The sequence below is a fragment of the Capra hircus genome, unplaced genomic scaffold (assembly GCF_001704415.2).
Source record: "Capra hircus breed San Clemente unplaced genomic scaffold, ASM170441v1, whole genome shotgun sequence".
Classification (NCBI taxonomy): Eukaryota; Metazoa; Chordata; class Mammalia; order Artiodactyla; family Bovidae; genus Capra; species Capra hircus.
The window spans coordinates 30,788-49,182 of NW_017189663.1; the positions used below are offsets into that span (position 1 = coordinate 30,788).

Sequence of the window (18,395 nt, forward strand, 5' to 3'; positions counted from 1 at the left end):
AGTGAGGAGACTCCTCTAGTTGGAACAGATGGTTGGATTTAAGTAATAAAAAATAAGCATACAGAGAGAGTGGTGATAAATTGATAAAGGACATACATTATCAGTTTTCCTAGGTTAACAAGTTTGAATGGGAAAATAGCAAGTTAAGCAAATAATGAACAATACTGATGAGTCTCAACTATTTTAATTTTGTTTACCACACTCATACAACTATAACAATAATAAACAACAGTAACAATAAAATATTTACTGATTGTGGGTGGTATAAAACCTAGAATGGTCATTACAATATTAAAAGTATCTATTGCAAGATTTGTCAAACGTTAAGATCATCTTCTGGAGAAGGAAACTTACACAAAAGATGGAAAGAATTTCTGGTTGAAAAATCTAACTGCACTTTTGAGTCATTAACAATACAAAATATTTGTATAGAATTGCTAGAAAGGACGGTTTCCTAATTCTAGAGTCTGCCAGAAGCAAAGAAGATGAATGGGGCAATTGTCACAATATATATTAAAGCAACATTGTTGGCCCTGAAGTACAATAAAGACATGGTAATGTAATGGGAAGGGGAATGTGAGAAAGAATATATAATAAATACTGCTCATGGGACTCTGTAAATTTTGAAGTTATTTGCTCATATCCTCAAAACCTTCTTTGCTGTGTCTTTGTCTTTTCCATCTCAACGTATTCTTTTCATTAATCAAGGATGGAGGTTTTCTCTGCTATCTGTCTGAAGGTTGACCTGAAACAATAGGGTAAAAAACAAACACAAAAAACTTGGGAGTTAAAAGTGGTAATGAAAGGAGAAACATTTTTATCTTCAGACTACTTTAAGTAATTATTTAAAGAAAATATTGGGTATCATGAGCCTTGAAAGCTTCAAACCCATGCCCAAGAAACTACTGTGATGACTTTACAATTATAGCTATAATATTATATCTTAAAATACTAAAATAGGACCACATTAATGCTCATTTTGTAATCTAGATGTCTGCTAATATTAGGTTAACACAATATTTACTATACTTGATACTTTTAATTACATATTATTAAAATATAAGTATAATTAACTCTAAAATTTTAATTTATACTCTGATTCTTTTTCATTTAGTAGCTATATGATCATAAAAATTACTTCAGTACATAATGCCTCAGTTTCCTCATCTATAAAATAGGGATAATAGGCAAAATTATGTAACATCATAGGGCTGTTAGGATTAAGTAAGCTAATACATATGAAACTCAAGAATGCATTTCAGATAGTGCTATTAAATGTTGGTTATTAAATAGCTGTCTGAAGATTTACCATATATTTTATTTATTTTCCAATTTCAATATTGATGTTTCTCCAATGTTTTATGTCATATAATATTGTTTATAAACTATATTCAAGAGTAGTATGAAGTCATGAAAATAATCATATTGAGAATTGGATTTTTTCTGAACTTTTTCTTAAAATTTTCACAATTAACAAATCTTAGTCAACTTTTTTCAGATTCAGAATATTGTGAAAGTATTTAGAAATGATTTTTTAAGCGTCTAGAGCAATTCTTTGCTTGTCTGATTATCTACTATTATGCAGTTAGGTTGAATGAAATGTGCTTCTTGGCTGTGATTCATAGACATTGGCAGTATAGCATTTATGAGATGAAATAAAATAATGCTAGTGCTGGTTTCTTCTGTTCTTTACACTTCACTTATTTCTTGACTAATCATATTTAATTCAGGATCTATCAAAATAGCAGGCATGAATAAATATAGATTGTTCACAATTTATAAATAAAAGTTGTATTCCAGAAATTCATTTGTAATTTAATCATTTGTAATAAAATTATTTTCTTATTAAAGTCACTGTAAAAACTCAGATGGTAATGGCCCTTAAAGTAACACAAAAGCAGAGGAAGTTATATGTGGGGTGTGTGTGTATGTATAGACTTTCTGTGAGATACGGGTAAAAAGGAGGTGATCGGGGATATATTAGGAGGTCAAGCTTCCAGAGTCAGCAGCTATGCAGTAGAGTTGGCTCAGAACAGCTTTATAGAATAATTACTTTCTGAGTGGAGTAAGAAGGTCAGGGAGATAGAGTGACCTCAGAAAAGGAAAAATATAAGCTAGCGGTAAATAAGTGAGTATCTGTTAAAATAGTGGGCTTATATTTTTGGTAGTTAAAACTTTGAAGTCTGCAATTGTGTTGTGTGTATGTGGTGAGATAAGGGAAGATCAGGAATACAAAGAAAAATGTTTCTTTTACAAATGAACCTAGAATAGCCAGGACATATTGGGATTCAGCAATGTGATAAAACAAAGTAAGGATTACTGCGATCATGTTTATTATTCCACAATATTGCTCTTTCTCCATATAACATTATTTCCTTTGCCTTCTCCTCCAATATACTGCTTTCTTATTGCTGCCTTCTTATCCCCACTCTTCATTTTATTGAGGAACTGTGCTACACTGGAATAAACAGGTTTTATCCTTTAAACATCCACTTAATGAACCCAGGTATCTTTAGAAGTAAATTTATTGACTTGATTCATGAGAGATTTCATACTTTGCTTGTTTAATCATTTCACATTTATTGTCTTTGACATCCAAACTCAGGCTTTAAAACTTTGGAAACTTTAGTCTATTACTTGTCTCTCTAAGTAGAAAATGTAATAAATTTAGACATAGCTGCCTAAGTTTTTTCAAACTGGAACACATGGCAGATTATACAGATTCTGTAGTTGTCGAGTCCACACTTGTATCACTGCAGCAAACATTTTTTGAATTTAAAATTCTAGTGAAATCTTTTTGAGAATAAAATGCCTCTTTAGTCAATTATTTAAGATATATGATGCTCAATAACATACTGTCTTTAAGTTCTCCCAGTTTAAGTTCAGTTCAGTTCAGTTCAGTCGCTCAGTTGTGTCCGACTCTTTGCGACCCCATGAATCGCAGCACACCAGGCCTCCCTGTCCATCACCAATTCCTGGAGTTGACTCAGACTCACGTCCACCGAGTCAGTGATGCCATCTAGCCATCTCATCCTCTGTTGTCCCCTTCTCATCCTGCCCCCAATCCCTCCCAGCATCAGAGTCTTTTTCAATGAGTCAACTCTTCGCATGAGGTGGCCAAAGTACTGGAGTTTCAGCTTTAGCATCATTCCTTCCAAAGAAATCCCAGGGCTGATCTTCAGAGTGGACTGGTTGGATCTCCTTGCAGTCCAAGGGACTCTCAAGAGTCTTCTCCAACACCACAGTTCAAAAGCATCAATTCTTCGGCACTCAGCCTTCTTCACAGTCCAACTCTCACTTCCATACATGACCGCTGGAAAAACCATAGCCTTGACTAGATGGAGCTTAGTCGGCAAAGTAATGTCTCTGCTTTTGAATATTCTATCTAGGTTGGTCATAACTTTTCTTCCAAGGAGTAAGCGTCTCCCAGTTTAGCCCCTACCAATATTTGGACTCAAGTTGATGTGGTCTCGCTTTCTCTATGTGTCTAGATATAGTGCATCATTTATCCCATTGTTATATTCGAGGGGACTGGACCAAAGAACTTGAGCCATTAGGGAAAATATATATTCTGAAATTCCTACAGAAAGAAGGTTATTGGCAAATTTTCTTCAACAGGGGAAGTGACAAAGTGCTTTTTACTTTGAGCTTGAGGCAACTGCTTTTCCTTTGGATTGCTCACCAGAGTCACTGTAAGTTTTATGGCTGGCTCAGAAAACTACACAATAGTGTAGATAAAGGAAAGAGGCTGGATTCAATCTGAAATCTTGATCTTTAACTGATTAACTATCATTTTCTCCCAAATTATTCAGAGAGCAGCAGGTCACATTGTCAGCAGAAGGGACATTGTTGATTTGTTCAATATTATTTTGTTATATTCAATTTGAGATCTTTTACTGATTCATCCCAAAAGGAGTTGACTCTATCACAATTAAACACTTTGAGGACCCTATCCTATCTGACAAGGAATCCAGCAATAAGACACTATGGAAGCACCTTAGTATTATGAAGAAATATTATCAAATTGATGTATAAGAGAGTGACTTTATGAAAAAGTTTGGTGCACAGATGGCCTCATTAAAGTAGCTTAACAATTAACAGACCTTGATTAAGTTGGCAGTATCATTGGGTAGGAGATGATTTTGCTGTATGTTAGACTGAAAATCCCCAGAAAACATGTCTTCCACTGTAAAAAAAAAAAAAAAAAAAAAAAGCAACAACAACACAACAAATTCCTAAAAAGCTAGGAATGAAAAAATAGTTTATTTGCATGTAAATATATTTAATTAAGAAGTTATTAGGTAAGACATTGCTTTGATTATTTGGAATATGTGGGTACTATATCTGCCTCAAGGATTAGCTTAACTAAAATTTAATTCAATAAATATTAAGCAGATGAATTAAACTTATTCATGTACATTCCTGGCTGTATAAATAGGAAGGAAATAATATATTAATTAGACCATCTTGAATTGAAAGTATGAAAAATTTTGGCCACTTTGAAGACATACTGCAAATTAAGCCTTTCTTGAATAAAGACTTCCTCAAATACTCATGATACTTATAAACAAAAGCATTTTTGTGGTTAATTTTTGAAGCATTTACTAATTCAAGAGAATTCTGGTGCAAAAAGCATAACATATTTGATTGACATTTTCAGACACTTGCTGCTAGGGAGGTCTGAATAACTCTATATTCACACAACTCTCATTACAATAGACTGTACTATGTGAAAATTGTTTTTTCAGTGTCACTACTAACTCATCTTCATACTTTAAAAAATCTACCATAAATTATAAGTGTCACCACTTTGAATGACCTTAATGTAACTCTTCTCCTGTACATTTGGACCTGTCAAGTACTTAATTAAATCCTTGAGCAAATTTTATTAATAAATCAAAGCTATTTTCACAGTTTGAGAAAGGTAGACTACTAATATTATCTTTTATATGAAATCAAATTGTTTCTGCAGAATTGCAACTAGATAACTTATTAAACGAATATAGACTCTGAGTAACATAGTTCTAATACCACTATCTATGGAAGTTAGTAATAAACTTCACAAAAAGAAAGACAAATTTCATGAGTTACAATTTTGGTTGTTTCTGAAAAGTGTAAACCAGAATAATAGTCCACACAAACATATTTACAACTATTTTAATATATCGGTGACATGTTGTGATCTAAGCATCCAAAATGTTTCTAACCATTCTGGAAACTCAGTAAGATGCTATTTTATTTGTCTTCATATAGTTTCTACCTTCAAACATCCACTTGTTTTCCTGTTAAGAAAAGTAAACTTCAAGTGCTTTAAAGGGCATTATTTTTTCACTTGGTCTGTATGTTTTTAAAGCATTCTGCGCTATTTACTTATTAAAAGCTTAATGACTGAATGAATGAAGATGGTATGAATGGCTTGACTATATGTTCTGATGCTGAGCTGGCTGTTTGGCTCACTTATAATTGGTAAATTAAAAAAAAATATTCCTTTAAAGTGAGCTTCTCTCATTTAAATTGTTTGAGTGGGGAAAGCACTTTTGTTATCCCCATTATAATTGTTTGTGAGGTAAGTATGGACAAGGATGTAACAAACCAGGAATATGTGAAAATATCAAAGCTCTAAGGAAAGACAATCACCTATTTTTCCCAGAAAAATACTTTGTTAGTGAAGGCATGCAAAATATATAGTTTCTCAAGCTACTGATGAATGTATTGTGAAGTCTGTTTATCTTCAATGAAAATAAACTCGTTGCATATATTTCCATTACATAGCCATATCAAAAGGTTGAAATGTATGTACCCACAGCATAGTATTTATGATAGTCTATTAAGTTCTATTAAGAATGACTTTTTATTATTATATTTTTGGAGAATCAAATATCCTCCATTAAAATTTTGATTTTTTTTGTGTATATCTTTCACCCAAAACCAACATATTTTACATATCCCAATTTAGGAAACAGCTCTTAGATACTATGATTTGAACTGCAAAATGTTAGCTACCTTCCTTAACTAGTAAGCTAAAACTTATTATAATCAGACTTTCATTTAACTAAAACATAAAAGCCATAAAATAAAACATATTTAAATGCTTTCATCCCTCTATAAAATTTCATTTGTGAAAAACACCTGGGGAAAACATCTCTTTTTTTTTCCTCTAATATTAAGTTTTATATCTGAGCAATATTACTTTTATTAGTTGTCATTGGCCAATATTACCCTTATCTTTACCCATAGAGAAGCTATATATTCATACTAAGCAATTACAACTATTTCCTGGGAGGTGTGTTCTCTTGGGAAAATCACAAAATTTTCCTCTATTAAAGTACAGGAGCATTAAGAAGATACTAATTTTGTACTTTTATTTTGGTTATAAGAATATATGCCTTATTTTGAACACACAGATTCACTGACACATCCTAATAGAAAACAGTTATTTCAAGTTGCACACTTATGAACACAGACACAACAATCTAAATTAAGTATATTTGTTCGTCATGTCTAATGAATTATAACAAGGCTAAAATTCAAAGCATACTAAATTATGCCTCAATTACAACATTTTGGTAAAGTTTCATCAAAAAGAATATTACTTGCTGCTCGTAAAAACAGTTTATCAAACAGCAATCTTTGTGTATGCAATTCAGAGTGCTAGAAGAAACATTTGATAAAGTCTTATTAAAATATATTAGTTTTACTTATTTTCAGGGGAAACAAGATAAAGTAAATTTTAAGTCAAAAGTATCAACTGTTTGGGGTTTCTTGCTCCCAAATATCATTTCATCTAATTAATTTAAATTTTATTTATTTAAGTGGGAGATTAGAATATCATGACTATTTCTGAACTTTTCTTCATAAAATGGGATTTTTGAGAGATAGTTGTTTTAAAATGTCTTTATCCATGGTATTTAAAGTTCATTTAACTATATTTAACTATATTTTCTCTCTGTACATATAAGGAAAGATCCAACACCAGGCCATGTACAGGTGGCCATGTACAGGTGAGAGGAAGTAGGTAAAACATTACTAGATTTAGATAGTATGTTATGCAGCTCTTGATAAAGTTGTAGATTAACCAGTCACAGTGCAATCAAGGCCATTCTGCTATTTGTCAGTTGTTAGCAGCTTGATCTATTAAATCAAAAACCATGTTGTTGGCTACAGGGTCAAAGGAGAAGTAATATTGGACACCTTATCTCCTGTTTTCCATGGTTTGAATATCCAAGTAAATAAAAATAGAGTTTTTAAAATCCTGTTCCAATGTAACCCTCTGAATTGTAGAAAGTGTAGAGAAAATAAAATCTACATTTGTATAAACTTACCTTAAAAAAATTGATTCACAGCACCTGATGGCATGGCAAACTTCACAACATCTGGTGGTTCAGCTTCTACTATAATATCAAAACTAGGGAGTGGAATATTTGAATTGGAGTGAAGGTTTAAGCTGGCAAGTTCCTTGATAACAATGGGATTCTGGACCTCAGAGAAATCTTTTAAAAAACCAGATTCCTTGGCATCAAGGACATCCTTGAACTCAGTGGCATGCTTAAAACTAACAGAATACATGGGGCCAGGATAATCTTTGAAACAGGGACCAAATATGTAGTCATCAAAACTTGTATAACTTCTACCAAGCTTAGGTGGATCAGAAAATTTAGAGGTGGTCAACTTCTCAGGAGTAGAAATATAGTTAGTGCCAGCAACAAAAATTGAGGAGTTACTATAAACAATATTAGGAATAGCAGAACTGGAATTGATTTCCAATTTGGTCTCAGAGAGATTAGCATTGCTGGTACTAGAATCATGATGAGTATTTATGATATGATAATTGGGGTTGATGACAAAGTTGGAGCTAATGATATGAATAAATCTGGGCTCATGGTTAGTGTCTGAGGCACAGTTGGTATAAGTTGGGCTAATAGTACCAGTGCAACTGGTGGTGTAACTGGTGTCAGTGACATTGACAGTGCTAGAAGTAGAGCTGGGACTTCCAGCATAGTTATTTCTGGCCATATAGTTGGGGTTATCTACAAAATTAGAACCTACTGCATGGGTAAATCCTGGGACATATTCAAGGTTTGAACCACAGTTTGAAATAGCTACATAGTTGTGGCCAGCAGCACTGATGGATTTTGTTTCATAGACGGAGTTAGCATCCTTGTCAGGACTGAAAGCAATGTTGTGACTAGTAGCATTACTAAGCCTGGCATTATAGCTAGAATTAGGGTTTTTTTCAAGACTGGAGCTATTGTTACTGGGACCAGGGCTATTATTGCTTAGGGCAGCACTATTATTGGGTCTAAGGCCATTAATGTTGGGGCCAGAGACACTGCTGCTGGGTCCAGGGCTGAAGGGACGCAGTCTTATATTTTGGGGTCCAGAGTCATTGCTCTGGAGGTCATATTCATTAATGTAAGGGCTAGGTGCATCGTTGGGGCCAAGTCCATTGTTGAGGCCAATGACACTGCTTGAATCAATGTTGACGCCAGCACCCTTGCAGGAACCAGAAGTGCAGTCTGGGCCAGCTCCATTTTGGAGTCCAGAGGTGTAGTTGGGATTAGAGTCATTATTGGAGTCAGCAGTACACTCCTGATAAACATCAATATCTAGGACAAAGACATTTTGTGAATTGTTGGTGTGTTTGTCTTCCTCAAAATCAGTGTTACATTTGGAGTTAGCATCGTTGTCAGTGGCACTATCAATGTTAGAGTCAGGTTCACTGTTGGATTCAGTTCCACCATTAGAGTCACCATCACTGTTAGAATCAGCTCCACTTGTAGAGTCAGCATCACCACTGGGATCAGACTCATTGCTTGTGTCTGCATTATTTTCAGCATTACTATCTTTTGGATCAGTGTTATCAGGGTCAGACTTATCTTTGGGATCTTTCCTGTCTGTTATTGCTTTCATCTTCACGGTCTGTTTCATCTTCAGGCTCTTTCTCATCTTCAGAGTCTGTCTCATCTTCATGGTTTGCCTCATCTTTAAAAAGAGGCTTGTCTTTGGCCTTATCTTTGAGATTGCCAGTATTGACCAGTTTAGTCTCATCATCAGGATTGGCCTCATTTTCAAATTTGGCAGTAAGTTTAAACTTACCCTCACTTTCAAGGCCAGCAACGCTGCTGGTGTTGATGACATTGCCTGGGCCAGGGGTAGTATGGTGGCTGATATTATTTTGAGGATTCCTTGGAAAGGTATGAGTAATAGTAGAGCCCATGAGATTCTGGAGAGCTGAACAACTTTCACAGTGTAAAAAAGAAGTTGAGCCTAAAGAGTATTTATAATCCTCCTGGTGGAAAGGGCAGCGGATGCCCACAGGATGCTCAGTATCCAAGAATCGAGATAAAGGGCTGTTCTGAGAAGTCTTGTGGTGTCTAATAGATCTAGAACTCAGAGAATATTTAGAAACCAAGGGAACTTGGAGATGTAAAGGACAGTCAGGGTCTGAATCATCATCAAAATTAACGAGACACTTATGAAAAGAAAAATTATTGATTTGTACAAAACATTTAGAACATGTAAGAGCTCCAGTGTCTAAAGTGTATGTGTTATTTCGGTGAGTCTTGGGGCAGACAGAAAACCAAGGGCTCATGGAAGTAGGGTGGCAGAGAGGCACTAAAAATTCAGAAATGTAACCCTGAGGATTTATTAAATGAATAGGACTCATTTGAGACATGGAACTCTGAAATCTCTGTTGGTATCCATGGTCTGTGTAACAACTCTTACAGACAGAAATTTTGTGGCTGACATTTCTGTGATGCCTGTTATTCATGAAAGTATTTGGGTTTGAAAAAATGTTGTGGCTGTGCTTTTCCATTAACTTTTGCTCTGAGTCTTGCTTATCACTCAGAGTTGGTGATATCTCTTTGAATCTTACAGTCTTGTCATCACTTGGGTATCTCACAAGCTGAATTCTGGATACTGCTAGAGAGAGAATAGTACAATAGGAGCAAGAACAATGAAAAAAATTGACTTTGACAAACACAATACACATCACACACATAAATCTGTGCAAAGGAAAAAATGCCATTTCCTTCAATAGGTTCTTACTATTGGATATTTCCAAAGGAAGCCATGATGCTATAGTTTCTGCTCAAACAGGTGTCATATTGAGCTTCAGTTCAGTTCAGTTCAGTCACTCAGTCGTGTCCAACTCTTTGTGACCCCATGAATTGCAGTACACCAGGCCTCCCTGTCCATCACCATCTCCTGGAGTTCACACAGACTCACGTCCATCAAGTCCATGATGCCATCCAGCCATCTCATCCTTGGTCGTCCCCTTCTCCTCCTGACCCCAATCCCTCCCAGCATCAGAGTCTTTTCCAATGAGTCAATTCGTCTCCAGTACTCCCAATGTACTGGAGTTTCAGCTTTAGCACCATTCCTTCCAAAGAAATCCCAGGGCTGATCTCCTTCAGAATGGACTGGTTGGATCTCCTTGTAGTCCAAGGGACTCTCAAGAGCCTTCTCCAACACCACAGTTCAAAAGCATCAATTCTTCGGCGCTCAGCCTTCTTCACAGTCCAACTCTCACATCCATACATGACCACTGGAAAAAACATAGCCTTGACTAGACGGACCTTAGTCGGCAAAGTAATGTCTCTGCTTTTGAATATGCTATCTAGGTTGGTCATCACTTTTCTTCCAAGGAGTAAGCGTCTTTTAATTTCATGGCTGCCATCACCATCTGCAGTGATTTTGGAGCCCCCCCCCCCCCAAATAAAGTCTGACACTGTTTCCACTGTCTCCCCATCTATTTCCCATGAAGTGATGGGACCGGATGCCATGATCTTCGTTTTCTGAATGTTGAGCTTTAAGCCAACTTTTTAGCTCTCCTCTTTTACTTTCATCAAGAGGCTTTTTAGCTCCTCTTCACTTTATGCCATAAGGGTGGTGTCATCTGCATATCTGAGGTTATTGATATTTCTCCTGGCAATCTTGATTCCAGTTTGTATTTCTTCCAGTCCAGCATTTCTCATGATGTACTCTGTATATAAGTTAAATAAGCAGGGTGACAATATACAGCCTTGATGTACTCCTTTTCCTCTTTGGAACCAGTCTGTTGTTCCATGTCCAGTTCTAACTGTTGCTTCCTGGCCTGCATACAGATTTCTCAAGAGGCAGGTCAGGTGATCTGTTATTCCCATCTCTTTCAGAATTGTCCACAGTTTATTGTGATCCACTCAGTCGAAGTCTTTGGCATTGTCAATAAAGCAGAAATAGATATTTTTCTGGAACTCTCTTGCTTTTTCCATTAGGACACAAAAATGAAACATGGTCATTTATCTCAGATTTTATTCTCTTCAGATTCAGGGAGCTTAATCTTTAGTTTAAATAGGAATTCATTGGCATCATTTGGCCAAAATAAAACTTGCTTTTCACATATTGGATACTGCATATCTATATTAATTGTATCTTGCTTTTAGAAATATTGGGTTGACCAGAAACTTTGGGATTTTCCATAAGATGTTATGAATGAATTTTTTTGGCCATTCTAATACTGGCATTTTTTTCTTTCCTTGAATATAATCCCAGAATTAATACAATCTCTATGTTTTGGAACAAAAATTTCTTTGGGCTTGATATGTCAAAATGGCAAAATTCCCTGATAGTAAATGTATTATTAAGGATCAGTTTTATGTAGCTGTCAAGAACTCACTGGCATATGATTCTGGAAATTTAGACATTTACCTATACCTCAGCTTTAAAATTAAAGTTCAGTGAATGTATGGAATAATTTTTTTTTCAGGTACACAGGCAGAAATAAAGTAAAAATCATTGCGATTTAATGTTAAAACAGAAGATCTCTTTCCACTGTTGCCTTAGGTCCTAAGAACAATTTCCCCATGTTTTGGCATCAAACACTGCATCATATTTGTGGAGGAGTCAAGGAACACTGAGTAGTAGCTTTCATTTAGAAATTGACAGTGACTTTCATTTAGAAATTGACAGAAAGAGATATGTCTTCTCATCCAGTTTATCTTAGGGTCACATAGAATCCTTAAGATAAATTTTTAATTATATACTCCTAATCTTTAGGTATTTATAAAAGAAAATTTTAAGTAGGTCCATTCTGCAAAGAATTCACTGAATATATATATAAATGATTTGGTCTACTATGAAACATTTAAAATGTATAGCCTTCATAAAAAAAGGAAATCATATTCTTATAAATGCAAGCAGTCATTATGTTGCCCTCATAGCATTCAATGGTGTATGCATAATGTAAAATAATGTAGACTTAGTAGTATCTATTTCTATGCTTTATAGTAAATATTCAAAGCATGACTATAAAGTTATTAACCCAAGCTGAGTGCCAGCAAATACTGAAGGAGAGGGTTGACTAGTATTTTCAGTAGCTCTATTCTTCAATAGTATGTACTTTATATTTTATTTACACAGTGATATTATTATAAATTAATGACAAAGGAGTATACCCTGACAAAAACAAAAGAGTGATGTAATTTGGCTACTTGTTAGACTTTTTCATGTTCAAGATGATAGGGAATATAAAACAGTTATAAGTAATCTGGAAAAAATTGCATGTATGTGGTATTGAAGGTGTACATAGTTCTTAAACTCAATGAAATACACCATTAGAAAAAAAGGCCCATCATGTATGAGTTTGTATTATTAAACTGGATAGTATCTTGTAATTAGGAATGAGGTATAACACTAAGAGTAAGATAAAAATGAGACAGCAGTACACAGGCTGCTCCACAGAGACAGAGAACCTAAATTATAAACAAGAAAGTAGCTCTCATTTAATAATCTTGAAGATGTATCTCTGATGTCCAGAAGCAAAATAATGCATTAATATGCAAAAGATGAAATAGAACATCTATGTCTGTGTTTGCTAAGTCACTATAGTTACATCTGACTCATTGGGACCCTATGGACTGTAGCTTGCCAAGCTCCTCTGTCCATAGGATTCTTCAGGAAAGAATACTGGAGTGGGTTGCCATTACCTTCTCCAGGGGATCTTCAAGACCCAGGAATGTAACTTGTATCTCTAATGTCTCCTGCATTGGCAGGAGGGTTCCTTACAACTAGTGCCACATGGAAAGCCTGGAACATCTATAAAAACTAACATTTCTACATGATGATCTGTACCGGCAGAGTTTGTTGTGGCTACAAGCTACAAGTCCTTTCATTATAGGGGACTGGAATGCAAAAGTAGAAAGTCAAGAAATACCTGGAGTAACAGGCAAATTTGGCTTTGGAGTAGAGAATAAAACAGGGCAAAGTTTAACAGAGTTTTGCCAAGAAAATGCACTGGTCATAGCAAACACCCTCTTCCAACAACACAAGGGAAGACTCTACACGTGGACATCATCAGATGGTCAACACCAAAATAAGATTGATTATATTCTTTGCAGCCAAAGATGGAGAAGCTCTATTCAGTCAGCAAAAACAAGACCAGGAGCTGACTGTGGCTCAGATCATGAACTCCTTATTGCAAAATTCAGACTGAAATTGAAGAAAGTACGGAAAACCACTAGACCATTCAGGTATAAGCTAAATCAAATCCCTTATGATTATACAGTGGAAGTGACAAATAGATTCAAGGGATAAGATCTGATAGAGTGCCTGAAGAACTATGGATGGAGGTTTGTGACACTGTACAGGAGGCAGGGATCAAGACTATCCCCAAGAAAAAGAAATGCAAAAAAGCAAAATGATTGTCTGAGGAGACCTTACAAACAGCTGTGAAAAGAAGAGAAGCAAAAGGCAAAGGAGAAAAGGAAAGATATACCCATATGAATGCAGAGTTCCAAAGATTAGTAATGAGAGATAAGAAAGCCTTCCTCAGTGATCAATGCAAAGAAATAGAGGAAAACAATAGAATTGGAAAGACTAGGGATCTCTTCAAGAAAATTTAGAGGTCCCAAGGGAACATTTAATGCAAAGATTGGCTCAATAAAGGACAAAAATGATACGGACCTAACAGAAGCAGTATATATTAAGAAGAGGTAGCAAGAATACATGGAAGAACTATACAAAAAAGCTCCATGTCATGACCCAGATAATCACGATGGTGTGATCACTCACCTAGAGCCACACATCCTGGAATGCCAAGTCCAGTGGGCCTTAGGAAGCATCACTATGAACAAAGCTAATGGAGGTGATGGAATTCCAGTTGAGCTATTTGAAATCCTAAAAGATGATGCTGTGAAAGTGCTGCACTCGATATGCCAGCAAACTTGGAAAACTCAGCAGTGGCCACAGGACTGGAAAAGGTCAGTTCCATTCCAATCCCAAAGTAGGGCAATGAAAAAGAATGTTCAAACTACCACAGAATTGCACTCATCTCACACGCTAGCAAAGTAATGCTCAAAATTCTCCAAGCCAGGCTTCAGCGATACATGAACTGTGAACTTCCAGATGTTCAAGCTGGACTTACAAAAGGCAGAGGAACCAGAGATCAAATTGCAGACATCCATTGGATCATAGAGAAAGCAAGAGAGTTCCAGAAAAACATCTACTTCTGCTTTATTGACTACACCAAAGCCTTTGACTGTGTGGATCAGAAGAAACTGTGGGAAATTCTTAAGGAGATGGGAATACCAGACCACCTGACCTGCCTCCTGAGAAATCTGTATGCAAGGCAAGAAGCAACAGTTAGAACTGGACATTGAACAATAGACTGGTTCCAAATCAGGAAAGGAGTACCTCAAGGCTGTATACTGTCACTCTGCTTATTTAACTTATATGCAGATTACATCATGAGACATGGATATGATGCATCATATACATATGATATGAATCTTATGGTAACCACAAACTAAACCCCTAAAATAGATACACACACATAAAAAGAAAAAGGAATCCAAATATAACAATAAAGATAGTCATCAAATTCCAAGGGCAGAGAGCAAAAGAAGAAAAAAAGGATTGCAAAACAACCCCTAAACAATTAAGAATATGGCAACAAGTACACACCTACAAATAAAGGTAAATAAACTACATGCTCCATTCAGAAGATGTAGTGTGGTTGGAATGGATAAAAAACAAAGCCCACCTACACACTCCCTACTACAGACTCACTACAGATCTAAAGACAGAGTGAAAGTGAGGAGATGGAAAACGCCTCCATGTAAATAGAAATGAAAAAAAAAGAAAAAAGCTGGGGTAGCAATGCTTATACTATACAAAACAGATTTAAAGCAAAGATGTAATAAAAATCAAAGAAGGACATTATATAATGATAAAGGGATCAATCCCACAAGAAGGTACCACAATATTAAATATATATGCATTGAAACACAGGGGCACCTAAATACATATAGTAAATATCAATAAAAATGAAAAGAGAAATTGACACTAACAAAATAGTTGTGGGGAATTTTAACACCTCAATTACATCAATAGACAGATTATCCAGATATTCTATTATCCAGATACAAAATCAAAAAGAAAACACTGGACTTAAATGACACATTGTTGTTATTGTTTTTTTAGTCACAAGTTATGTTTGACTCTTGCGACCCCATAGACTGCAGCCCGCCAGGCTCCTCTGTCCATGGGATTCTCTAGGCAAGAATACTGGAGTGGGTTGCAATTTCCTTCTCCAGGGGATCTTCACAACTCAGGGAGCAAACCCACATCTCCTGCATTGGCAGGTGGATTCTTTGCCACTGAGCCACCAGGGAAGCCCAATTTGGTAACATGTCTGTCTAAACAATTTGTCCATTTTACATTTATTTTTTCTTTTATTATTGAGTTTTGAGTATTCTTTTTATATTCTAGATACAGTGCTTTACCAGACATATGAGTTGAAAATCCTTTTCATAGTGTATAGCATCCTTTCATTCCTTTACAATTTTCTGGAAAATTGAACTTTTAAATTTTGTGGAAGTTCAATTTTTATCAAGTGTTTCTTACATGGATAATACTCTTCTTGTAGTAAATGATAAATCTTCATCTAACTGAAGGTCACAAAGATTTTTCTTCATCTAGTAGTATATGTTTTTAGGATTTATATTTAGTTCTATTCTCCATTTGAGTTAATTTTGTATATGATACAAGAAATGAATTAAAATTAACAATTTTTCTTTTGTACTTCTATATCTAATTTTCCCTACAACATCTGGTGAAAAGAATATCCTTTCTTCATACCAGGTCTTCCCTGATAGCTCAGTTGGTAAAGAATTCACCTTCAAAGCAGGAGACCCAGGTTCAGTCCCTGGGTTGGGAAGATCCCCTAGAAGACAGAATGGCTACCCACTCCAGTATTCTTGCTGGGAGAATTCCATGGACTGGGGAGCCTGGCAAGCTACAGTCTATGGGATCTCAAAGAGTCAGACCTGACTGAGTGACTTTCACTTTCAAAGAAATAAAACCATGGGTCTCTGGCCAACTGATTTTTGACAAGGATGCCAAGACCATTCCACAGGGAAAAAATAGTCTCTTTAAGTGATTTTGAGTCAACTGGACATTCACATGCAAAAGAATTGTTCCCTAACATGATATCATACACAGAAAGTAATTCAAAATGGATCAAACTACCAAATTTAAGAATTAAAATTATAGTATTCTTAAAAAATATGTGTGAATCTTCACAATCTTGGATTTGGCAAGTGATTCTTACACATGACATATATATTATGAATAAAATAAAGACAAGTAATTTTGATGTCAACAAAATTTTTCAAATCTGTGCTTCAAAGGACACCATGAATAAAATGAAAAGACAATCCACAGAATGGAATAGAATATTTGCAAATCATATATATGATAAAAATATGTTTTCAGGATATATAGAAACTCATAATTCAATAACAAATATATATATATATAAATAGGATCCTAGTAGACATTTATCCATGAAAGATATACAATGACCAAAAAGTACATAGAAAGATGCTCAACATCATTAGTCATCAAGGAAATAGATGTCAAAACTATTAATTTAATATTATTTCATAACCATCAGGATGGCTATGCAGAAGTCAAATAATGACAAGTGTCAAGGAGGATGTGGAGAAATAGGAAACCTCATACACTGCAGGTGGGAATATAAAATTATGCAGTCACTTTGGGAAACAATCTGTAGTTCTTCAAGCAATTAAACATCAAATAACCATATGATGCAGCAACTCCATTCGTAGGTATATATCCAAGAGAAATGGAGATATACCTCTATGTATATAAATGTTCATAGTGTCATTATTCATAATAAGCAAAATGTGTAACTAACTTATACATCCACCAACTGACAAATATCCAAACAAAATGCAGTATATCCATACAATGTGATGTTACTCAGTCATGAAAAGAATGAAGTACTGTCACACGCTACAATATAGATTAACCTTGAAATCATTATATAAATTAAATGAATATAGTTACAAAAGTCTATGTATTATTTGATTCTGTTCATATGAAATGTATAGGATAGAGGAATCTATAGATACTTAAGTAGATTGGTGGTTTCTTAAGACTAGAGAGAAAATTATACAGTCACTTTGGAAAAAAGACTGCAGTTCTTCAACTGTAGGCAGTTGAAGGAGTAAGCAGGTGATAACCGCAGAGTACAGTGTTAACTTCTATGGTGATAAAAATTATCCAAAACAGTTGTTATTGTTGTACATATCTATACTTAAAACTTGTGTAGCTTAATGGGTAAATTATATCTCAATAAAACTGTTAAAAAATACCCTGGGCAAAAAACACCCTGGGCCCTGATAACTTTAGTGAGCTTTCCTGGTAGACAACATTTCATACATGTCATCATAGTTTTTGGTGGATAAATTAGATGAGTCTCGTGTGACTCCAATGGGAGTGGACTTTAGAACCTTGTATTAATACTTCCACTAGAATTCAAATCATATGCCTTTTCCTTTTATTAATTTAATTTTATTTTGTATCCCTTCATTGTAATAAATCATAGCTTTGAGTATTATTATGTGCTGAGTTCAGCGAATCCTCCTAGAGAATTATTGGACTTGGATATTGTCTTAGAGATCCCAAATATAAGAAGTTGGGCTTAAATTTTTCTAAATATTGAATAAAATATATAAAATCCTTTGGCAATTTCTATTGAATATACTTACCTTTGTTATCAATCTGTTGCACAGAGTGTTGTTCTTCAGTTTCCTTTCTTTGGCTATGTGGAGGTGATAGAAAAATAGTCCTCCAAAAACCTATGAATATATTAAATAAAATCAATTATTTTCCAATTCCTAAAAAGTAAGATTATAGAATGTAATACTTTATATTATATGATTCTGAAGTGAAAAAAAATCTAATACTATTTTTCTTCAAATATATATATTAGTAATGGTGATCCAATTTTCATGGAGTTTATTAAAGCAAGATTGAAAATGAACTTAACAATATTCTAGTATATACTGGTGCTATTTTTGCCCCATATAAATATTCAATAGATTCTC

The 18,395-nt window shown here is 34.9% G+C and overlaps 1 long non-coding RNA gene across 1 annotated transcript; it reads right to left on the reverse strand.

Moving 5' to 3' along the window:
* Positions 1-558: 558 nt before the first annotated feature.
* Positions 559-18,140, reverse strand: LOC108634602. The gene is made up of 3 exons (XR_001917658.1): positions 18,057-18,140; positions 4,104-4,186; positions 559-745 (listed from the first exon to the last, which is right to left on the reverse strand). It is a non-coding gene; the product is annotated as an uncharacterized LOC108634602 (long non-coding RNA).
* Between the last annotated feature and the right edge of the window lie 255 nt (positions 18,141-18,395).